The sequence below is a fragment of the Vicia villosa genome, linkage group LG4 (assembly GCF_029867415.1).
Source record: "Vicia villosa cultivar HV-30 ecotype Madison, WI linkage group LG4, Vvil1.0, whole genome shotgun sequence".
In the NCBI taxonomy this organism is placed as follows: domain Eukaryota; kingdom Viridiplantae; phylum Streptophyta; class Magnoliopsida; order Fabales; family Fabaceae; genus Vicia; species Vicia villosa.
Genome location: NC_081183.1, coordinates 58,610,948 through 58,621,307, shown reverse-complemented (window position 1 = coordinate 58,621,307; position 10,360 = coordinate 58,610,948). Strand labels below are relative to the sequence as shown.

The 10,360-nt window shown below is 36.2% G+C and overlaps 1 non-coding gene across 1 annotated transcript; it reads left to right on the top strand.

The window, feature by feature from the left end:
* Positions 1 to 9,017: 9,017 nt before the first annotated feature.
* On the top strand, positions 9,018 to 9,124 carry LOC131600828 (small nucleolar RNA R71). The gene has a single exon (XR_009283434.1). It is a non-coding gene; the product is annotated as a small nucleolar RNA R71 (small nucleolar RNA).
* Positions 9,125 to 10,360: the final 1,236 nt, after the last annotated feature.

Below are 10,360 nucleotides of genomic sequence, written 5' to 3'. Positions count from 1 at the left end.
CTAAGGTCCATTGAAGCTGTCCAGATCAAGAAACAACATCTGGAACCTCTCATTTGCAGAATTCGATTCTCAGTTTTTGCATTTTTAAGGTAAGCTCTCTTGAACTTCAAACTCCATCATACATGCATCATAAATGAAAAATTGAGTTGCCATCTTGTTTCTGCATATGCATGGATCATTAACCCTCAATCAATTGCTAATTATCTTGCACATACACGATTTCATGATCAATCTCAGAATCAGGGTTCTTCGTGTTCATCAGAAAAACAATGGCCTTAGAGTGAAAATAAATGAAATTAAATGATACCATCATGTTCCTTGTGAAAAACCGAGTGAGATAGACCCTTCACTTGATCAATTTGCTTCAGTTTTAAAGATTTTCAAAAATCAAATTGGGGTTATGTTCTTGGCGCCATTTTTCTTCAGAAAATTCAAATATTCGTTTTAAAATATAATTAAATGGAAGCGAGCATATTACAAGCTGCGCGCGTAGCTCAGTTGGCAAGTGTTTTGGTTGGTAACCTCCAGGTCATGGGTTCAAAACCTTGTGAGACCAAACCTTATTTTTTATCACTTGTTTTCTCTCTTTTTTTACACAACTTCATAAATCATTTTAACCAATCAAATTAACTCATTTTCACTTCATTTTTTATACACTTCTCATTTAACATATATATTTTATGAATATAAAAAAAATCACAAAAAAAAATATTTATTTGATACTTTTTTATTAGGTTTAAAATGACTTGTTTTTAATACTTTAAAAATAGTTTTTTATTTGATTTTTCAAAACCTAATCACTTGTAAATATTTTGTGATCAAACCCTAATCACTTAGGTCTTAATTAAGCATAAATTTTGTTTTTATCTTAATTAAGTTGACTTTTTTCAAAATTCCAAACCGTTTTAAAACGAACGATCAAAGTTTTTCAAAACAAGAAACCATTTCTTTTTGGTTTAATTTTCAAAAAAAATTCTTGATTAAATCTTTTTGATTGATCAAGTCATTTTCAAAACATTCTGGGCCTCTCGAATATTAGAGAGTATAAGTCCCATTCCTTTTTCTTTGTACAGTTTTTCTTTAAAACTTCTAACAAAACTTTCAAACTGTTTTCAAACGACGAAACCTCGCATTTTTAACAAATCAATCAACCATGTTTTATAAAATAAAACATGGGCCTCCACGTAGGTATAAGTCCCATTCCCTTACATGAAATTAGGTATTTCATTGTACATACACCTTTTGTACATACCTCGATCAATTTGATTTTTAACCTCGAATAACAAATCAAAAATGAAGGTTTTCTTTTAATCTTCCCAAAAATACCATGGGCCTCCATGTAGGTATAAGTCCCAAGCCCCTTTGTAAATACTTGTTTATATAGCTTTTGAATAAACTCAATGGGCCTCTCCCCGAGTATAAGTCCCGAGCCCCCGTGCATACAAACGGATCATCCTTACAGGTATATTTCCTTCATAAACTCCAATGTATACACACACCTTGTCATATATAACTGTTCATACTTGCTCATATTTGTTCATGTACTTGTTCATATTTGTTCGTACTTGTTCATATTTGTGATTGTGTTATATATACTTGTTCAACTTAGTACAACACTAGGTTCCCCATAGCCTCCTATTGGGCTTCGTGCAAAGAATCTCCCTAGTTTAGGTTAGGACATAGAGTATGGTTTCCCGGTGAAATCGCTCTAAGAGCTCAAACCAAACATACCATGCCTCCTCTTGGGCTTCGTACAAACGACTTGTCCCTCCCATAGCCTCCTCTTGGGCTTACAATGCAAGGACCCTCGATTGTCCCTCCCATAGCCTCCTCTTGGGCTTACAATGCAAGGACCCTCGGATAGCCTCCTCTTGGGCTTCGTACAAGGACCCACGGGCTTCTTATAAGCATCCCCAATATCCAAGACAAATACCCTAGGAGATTAGACATTTATCATCTCTATGATAGGAGTATCTCATCTATATCATCACAAACAATCAATTAATCAAATAACTCTTTTGGCCACAAGGCTGGCTAATCAATCAAACTTTTTGCCACCAGGCTGGCTGATTAATCAAAGTTTTTGCCACAAGGCTGGCTTCGTCGAAACTTTTTCCACAAGGCTGGCTGATTAATCAAAACTTTTTGTCACAAGGCTGACTTCATTGAAAGTTTTTGCCACAAGGCTGGCTAATCAACTTGTTTTTGCCACAAGGCTGGCTAAACAAAAAAACATCTTTATCATTCTAAGCGCCATAAGTGGCACAGCCCAGGGCTTATAATAAAAATATTTCAAACAAAAATCAAACAGATGTATGTGATGATATAGATTAGATACATCGAACATTTAGATGACATTTGTCTCTTATCCTTTGCTTCCACTAGCATAAGTGGGAACTACGATTGCTCTGACTTTCTCAACATCCCTTTGAGAATACGTAGGCACAAGGTCGTATCCTTGGCGAGCAAAACTTCTCCCTCAAACCATTCAAACCTTAGCACCCGTAGACCCCGAGCTACAGATGCTCTGATTTCCTCTAAGGGATATGTATGCAGAGGATCGCGATGATCTTTGCGAGCATAATCAAACAAACACCTTAGGTCCCACCTTTTTTTGAGCACTCAAGCCCAAAGAAGGCATCAGGTGTCTCATCCCACAAAACGATGATTTTTCCCCGCGACACAATCTGAGTAACTTTAGTATTTATAAGGGAAAGATTTAGGTCAACAATCTTGGAGAAAATCCCATTGAATCTTTGATTGGCACTTAAGAAAAATTTGATTGAAATTGGTTGAAAAGTTTCTAATCTTGTACCAAATCTCTCCAATCACCCTTTAAATGAAATCCAGTTATTTGCCTTATTGTTTTTGATGAGATATTAGATCAAAATTGAAGACAAATATAATTTTTTATTCTTTCTATTATTTTATTCAATTTAAATTGAATTTAAATGATTAAATTCAAAATAAAAGAAATAAATAAATACTAAAAATTGGTAGAATGATATATGGGTCGTGCATGGGCTTAAGATAGAGATTGGGTCTTAAAAATATGGGCCGTTTTGCAAAGAAACTTATTTTAAGGTCTTTTGCTTCACATTCTTTCTTCCAAAGTTAGCCACCTTTGACAAGGCATATCTCCCTCAATTTTGTATGGATGAGTTCTTTCCTAACCACTTCACTCATGATCGGGTTAAGTCTCCTTTGGTGTTCTCTAGAGGTTTTCGAGTCTTCCTCAAGCATTATTCAATGCATACAAACGGAGGGACTTATTCCTTTGAGATCAGATATCTTATAGCCTAAAGCTGTTGGATATTGTAATACGGTGGGAGAACTGACTTTAATTTAATTTCGCAAACAAATGTTGCGGTGAGCAAGAGTCGCCACCGACTTTTATTTTATCCAATTAGGAAAGGCATAAAAGAACAAGAAAGACCTTCTTTGAAAAGAGATTGAGTTCGGGGGTAGGTTATGCAAAGGGAAGGTGTAAGCACCCTTTGCATCCATGGTTATCCATGGGCTCTTAATTTCTTAGCTCACTTTATTTGTTTTGAAATGTTTGAAAAGTGTCGTGTGTGTTTAGAAAAACAGTTTGAGAATGTCTGAAAAGACAATGTTAGAAAACAGGTGTGTGAAAAGCGTTTGATTTGTTGTGAGCAAGCACTTAAGAGCTACCTACCCTAAGTTCGAAAGGTCTTTCCCATACTTTAAAGTTTTCCTTGGGCGATAGTACTATCCATACCATTTGAGGGTAGGTAGTCCTATACATTGGATGTGCGGGTCATTGAAGGGTCATCAAATCGTCATAGAGACTATCCATACCATAAAGAGGGTAGGAAGTCCTATGAGATGTGAATAGTCATAAAGGAAACATGTAGGGATACCTTAGCGTTCGAAGGGACTATCATCATTTAATCGAAGGAAACTCGAGGGATAAGATCATTTATCGTAGGCAACTCGAAGGGGCTATGATCTTTTATTCCGAAGGGACAATGATGATTTCGAATCGTAGGCAGCATGCGCTAAGGTATCCCTACGCTTCGAGGGACTTGACTATTATTCGAAAGGCAACAAGAGGGGAAACCCTAAGGGTGGGTGTGTGCGTCAATCACGTGAGTTGAATTCAGTTATGTTATCTTGAATTAGGTTAGCTAGCGATTGATTATAAATATCTTGCCATACAATCCTAAACATATATCTAAACAGATATTAATAGCAATTATAATGTGCGGAAAGTAAAAGGCCGAAAATAAATCTACGCTATTACAAAAATACCCATGCGACCTATACATCGATTTCTAATATTTAAATAAATAAGCAAATAAATAAGTAAGATAAAACTAAACACACATGCGACAATCATGGAATTTTGGATGAGAAGAGAATATCGGAAATTGAAAGTACATTTTGAAAAATAACTGAAAAGCCCAAATTCTAAATTAATTAGTTAATTCTAGTCCTAAATTAAAATTAAATTAATTAAAACCTAATTACTTAATTAAGGTTAACTAATTAATTAATGAAACAAAAATATTAATCCTAATTTCCTAAGTTAGCTATCCTAATTAAACAACTAATTATACTAAGTGTGCTAATTAATCTAAATCAAAATTATTAAACTAATTAAACCCTAAATCTATTTTTTTTTTGTATTTTTAATTATTTTTATGTTAAATTAATTAAATGGGAAAACTAATCCTAATAGAATGAGAAAAAAAAATAATGGTTAGAAAAAAACCTAAGTCTAATTATTAATTGAACCCTAATCTTAATTATCAATTAAAAAAAAGGGTTAGTTTTAAAGAAAAATAATACTGAAATTAAGAAGACAAAAAAAACAATAACCAAGGGCGCTGGATCCGGTGTGTTGAGCTCTGAGGGTGCACCATGGACAACATCATCTGAGGCGCAGGATCCAGTTACTTGAGGATCTAAGGGCTGACACCTGAAGGCGTTCCATGTTCTGGCGTGAGTGTGCTACACCGAATCTGTGGATAAAACATTACAAAAAATAAAACGTCCACTGTGGGACTCGAACCCAATGTCATGAAGCCAGGAACCACGTATGCCACCAGCTGAACTGCAGACTTCATTTGTTAATAAACGTACTCTAAATCAATAAATAATAAATAGCGCGCTAAATGTTAAAATTCAAAACGACAATCACAGTGGGCCCTAAGTCTTTGCATGCAGCCAATGAGAACAAGAGGGAGAAGTCTGAATGGTTGACCCACCAATAGAAACGCTCGAAGGTGCCACGCCAGGGTCAAGATAAAACAGAGAACTTGGACCAACCGGAACAGTGTTTACCGGTCACCCTCTCCGACTGGCCAAAACTTAGAACCTGTGAAATTGAATCAAAACAAAAACAAGGATAACCCAGATCGCATAAGTTGGACCCTACGAGTTCAATGGTGGTATTGTTTTGCTCCTAAATTTCCTGAAAAACAGAGATATGGAACAAACACGAAGCATGCTCTAACAATGGCGTTTTAAGATATAGGCATCGAAGCTTCAACCTAATTGTCCTAATCCCTTCTAAACATCATTAGAAACATATTAGTAGCATTAGTTTGCATTTAGACATAGTATATAAACAAAACAAAAAAGATTAGCACGTAAGATATGATGAACATGAAGCATTCATTTTGTCCATTATGGGACGTGGTTAATGGTTCAGACCTGTCCAATACTACCTTGTGAAGAGATTGAATCGATCGTTTGGCTGTGAATGAGGCTGCAACAAGGAATCCGAAATCCACACCTTTTGATATTTTTTGTAAGTTTAAGAACACTCTTAGAGGCTAGGGTTTTTGTTTTATTCTCCTCCCTTGTGATCTGAACGTGTTGTGCTTATATAGAAGAGTAGAATTAGGGTTAAGACTTGGCAAGAGATTGAATGATTTGATGATGTAAAAATTGAAAAAGATTTTACATGAAATATTTCTATATCTGCATCTCATTCTATTTTATGCATATTTTTTGTTCAATCTTGGCCTTTGGATGATGTTTGGATTGATTAAGCATGTGGAACATAAATCATAAAAAAATTATCACATTTAAGTGTGATTTTATATGATTTAATTTGAATTTAAATGAATAAAAATAAAATATAAATAATATAAAATCATGAAATAAAATTTATATGACTAATGGGCCTCTCTCAAACTCAAAATCACGCGGGAAGTGCAATATCATAGGCCCATTACTCAAAAGTATGCATTTTGCCAATTAGGGTTTTACACCTTTCTTAAGAAATCGACCAACTTGTACCAAGCATATCTCTCTCATTTTTTATCATATGAAGGTGTTCTTATACTTTTTAGAAAGCTCAAAGAGTCCTCTAAAATATCCTTTTGGTTTCACCTTCATTGAGTTTACCATGTTCATTTACCATCCTTTGAGAAAAAGTGTCTTTTTGTTGGCTTTCAAAAGGACCTATAATGTATTAGCTTGTATCTTTAAACTGGTGCATTTCATGACTTTGGATCCAAAATCAAAGTTGTAGAGAATGAAATTTCTTTGATAATAGGCTTTGATTGGGGTATTTCTGATAAAGTATGAGAGAGATATGACTGGTCAAAGTTAAGTTGACTTTCTCCTAGAAACCCTAATTTAGTAACTTGGAATTTTGATGATTTTTGAACTCTCCTTAATGAATCATGATCAACCCTTGATCAAATGATGAATTTGACTTCAAAATGTTGATGTTGACCAAAAATCAGGAGTTTTGACTGTATGTTGACCATAGTTGACTTTTAGGTCAAACTAGTCGACTGTTGATCTTTCAAGCATTTGTCTGAGAAATCTTATGAATCGAGGCCTAAAACTTGGTATGAGGATGCTTTGAATCATATAAGATGCTATGAAGTCCACTTGAGTCATCAGAAGTTGATTTTACTTGGAGAGAAGCAAAACCCTAATTGTGGGTTAATTGCTTAGGAGAGAAGTGATCATGCTTTCAGTCAGAGATTGCATGAGCCTGTGGAGAATATCTGAGCCCAACTATCTTGAAATATAGTGGGCAAATTTTGGGGTATGACATATATTTTCTTAGGACTTCTTACAATTTTTTGGTTTGGATCGGTCCTAGGTCAGCATTGACTACTACAGGTCGTTCGAGTTTGGTGTCTAGGAATTCATACCTTAGATTTTTAGGAAGTGTTTTGAGTTTGTCAGTCAGTTTATTAGGAGAAGGTGTAGGATCAGGTGTTAATGCTAAACATTCGTTTAAGCTTAAGTTTTGGCTTTCTTCTTGTGTGTTATCGTCAAGTGTTTCATTTATAGGGATTTCTAGGATTTCAGGGTTTTCGAGTGGTTAAGTTTTTGCTTCTTTGACGCATTCGTCAGTGATATCCACGTCAGTTATTGCGGGTGCTTTTAAGAAGTGAGATAGAATAAATTCAATCTTTTCTTCTCCTACTTCGAAGGTTAGTTTCCCACATTTAACATCTATGATTGCATCAGCGGTTGCTAAGAATGGTCTTCCTAGTATGATCGGGATGTTAGAATCTTCTTGAATATCCATGATGATAAAATCAATTGGGATGTAGAATTGACCTACACGCACAGGGATATTTTCTAACATTCCTACAGGATACTTAACTGAGCGATCGGCTAATTGAACAGACATTCTTGTTGATTTAAGCTCACGTAAGTTTAGTTTCTTACAGGTTGAAAGAGGCATCAAACTAACACTAGCTCCTAAATCGCATAAGGCTTTATCTATAATAGTTTTTCCTATTACGCAAGGTATGGAGAAACTACCAGGATCTTTTAGTTTAGGAGGCATGTTATTTTGAATGATGGCACTACATTCTGCAGTAAGCGTTACTGTTTCGTTATCCTCGAGTTTCTTTTTATTCGAAAGAATTTATTTGAGAAACTTAGCATAGGAAGGAATTTGGGTTATAGCTTCTGTGAAAGGTATGGTTATGTTTAATTGTTTCAGAAGTTTTACAAACTTTTTAAATTGCGCTTCAGTTTTAGATTTAGCTAGCCTCTGAGGGTAAGGAATAAGTGGCTTATATGGTGGTGGAGGTACATATGGTTTCTCTTTTTGAGTCTCCACTTCGGTGTTCTTTTCACTTATCTTAACGGATTGGTCATCAGTTGATGTCTTTTTAGTTTCCTTTGGCCCTTGTTGTCACATGGGTGCGTTTTGAGTTCTAGGATCGATAGGTCCATCGTAGTTTGTTCCACTTTGTAGTGTAATCTCATTAGCATGTCCTTTGGGATTAGGTTGTGGTTAAGCAGGAAACGTGCCAGCAGGGGCAGCAGTAGGCGCTTGTTGTTGAGCTACTTGAGAGATTTGCGTTTCTAGCATTTTGTTATGTGTATCTAAAGCGTCTACTTTGTTTGCTAATTGTTTTAGTTGCTCACTATTGTGAATGTTTTGATTCAGGAAGTCCTTGTTAGTTTGTTGTTGGGAAGCTATAAAGTTTTCCATCATGATTTCTAGATTCGACTTCCTAGGGGCATTTGGAGCAGCTACGGGTGCTTTTTGATAGCCAGTTGGAATAGCAGGTGCTTGTCCAGGTGCGTACAACGCATTGTTGTTCTTATACGAAAAGTTTGGATGATTCTTCCATCCAAGGTTGTACGTGTTCGAGTAAGGATATCCCTGAGCATAATTCACTTGATCAGGTGGAACACCTGTCAGAAGTTGACATTCGGCAATGACATGTTCAGTTAAACCACATATCTCGCAGTTTGGAGTTACTGCAGCCGCAGTGGCTGCAATGGTTAGGTTCTTGATCTTTTGAGTTAAGGCGTCTACTTTGGCGTTAATGCGGTTTATACCACTTACTTCGTACATTCCTCCTTTGGTTTGGGATTTCTCTACAGCGGTTCGTTCTCCTCCCCATTGGTAATGGTTTTGTGCCATGTTTTCTATGAGGTTATAGGCTTCATCATGAGGTTTGTCCATTAAAGCTCCGCCAGCAGCGACATCTATGGTCATTTTAGTGTTATATAGTAGACCACCATAGAAAGTATGGATGATCAGCCATGGTTAAATTCCATGATGAGGACATAGTCTCAGCATATCCTTATATCGCTCCCAGGCCTCGAAGAGTGATTCGTTATCTTTTTGGGTAAATCTGTTGATTTGACATCTTAGCATAGCAGTTTTGCTAGGCGGGAAATATCTCGCTAAGAAAACTCTCTTCAATTCATCCCAGGTCGTTATGGAATTAGAGGGTAGATATTGAAGCCACGCTCTAGCTCTATCTCTCAAGGAGAATGGAAAAAGATGAAATCGAATAGCTTCGGGACTGACGTTGTTAGCTTTGACAGTGTCGGCGTATTGCTCGAACACGGATAAATGGAGATTAAGATCGTCTGCAGGGCTTCCAGAGAATTGGTTCTGTTGGACAGCTTGCACCAGCGAAGGTTTTAGTTCGAAATTATTCGCCTTAATCGCAGGTGGTGCGATACTTGAGTGCGGTTCAACTCGTGAAGGAGCGACATAGTCTCTAAGAGGACGAGTAGCATCCATCTCTAACTTCGGGGTTTGTTGATCAGAAAGGATCAATTCTTGAGAAACTTGAATTGGTTCTACTTCGGGAAGATGATGAATTTGACGTCTTACATTAATAAAACGTTCGATTTATTTAATTCGTTGTATTAATTCCCCTCCTTGTAAACGAGTATTTGGCATACAATCGTTCAAAGAAAAGGAACAGAAATGCCCTAGTCTCTATGGTGTAACCGTAAGTTACGATATCGACTTAAATAGTCCCCGGCAACAACGCCAAAAACTTGATCGCGACTTTACGTGTCTATTAATCTGATGAATCGACCTACCGTTATCTAAGGTTACTATGTAAAGCTAAGGCTAAGAATACTTGGGTTGTTTCTAACGGGAAAATTAAAATCTTAATTCTAAGAATATAATGATAAACGGATATCAGTATGCATTTCGTCTAACTTAGGTGATCCGAAGGTCCATTGGCTATGGTTCTTATTTAATTAAAAATCTCTATTAACTATGTTGTTTAAAAGTCCTCCTCTCAAACTCTCGCTCTGTTGATTTAGACTACTATCCTAACTCATAATATACACTCTCGCCATCCCATTAGATTTAGAAAAGCTTTTTGAAAACATCACAATTGATAAAATGCTCATTTCACGAAGAAGTTATCTACTTAAATCTCCTAGTCTCAAACTCTCGCTCTGTTGACTCGGATCATGCTAGTTTTCCCTAACGTACGCTATCGCTGTCCCGCATCAGGTTTAAAAACACTTTTTGAAAATAAATAAATTCTAATCAGTTTTAATACGCTTTTGCCATCCTTAAAACTAATGTTCTATGTCTACTATCCAGTTAACGATCTCAAACTCTCGCTCTATTGATTTT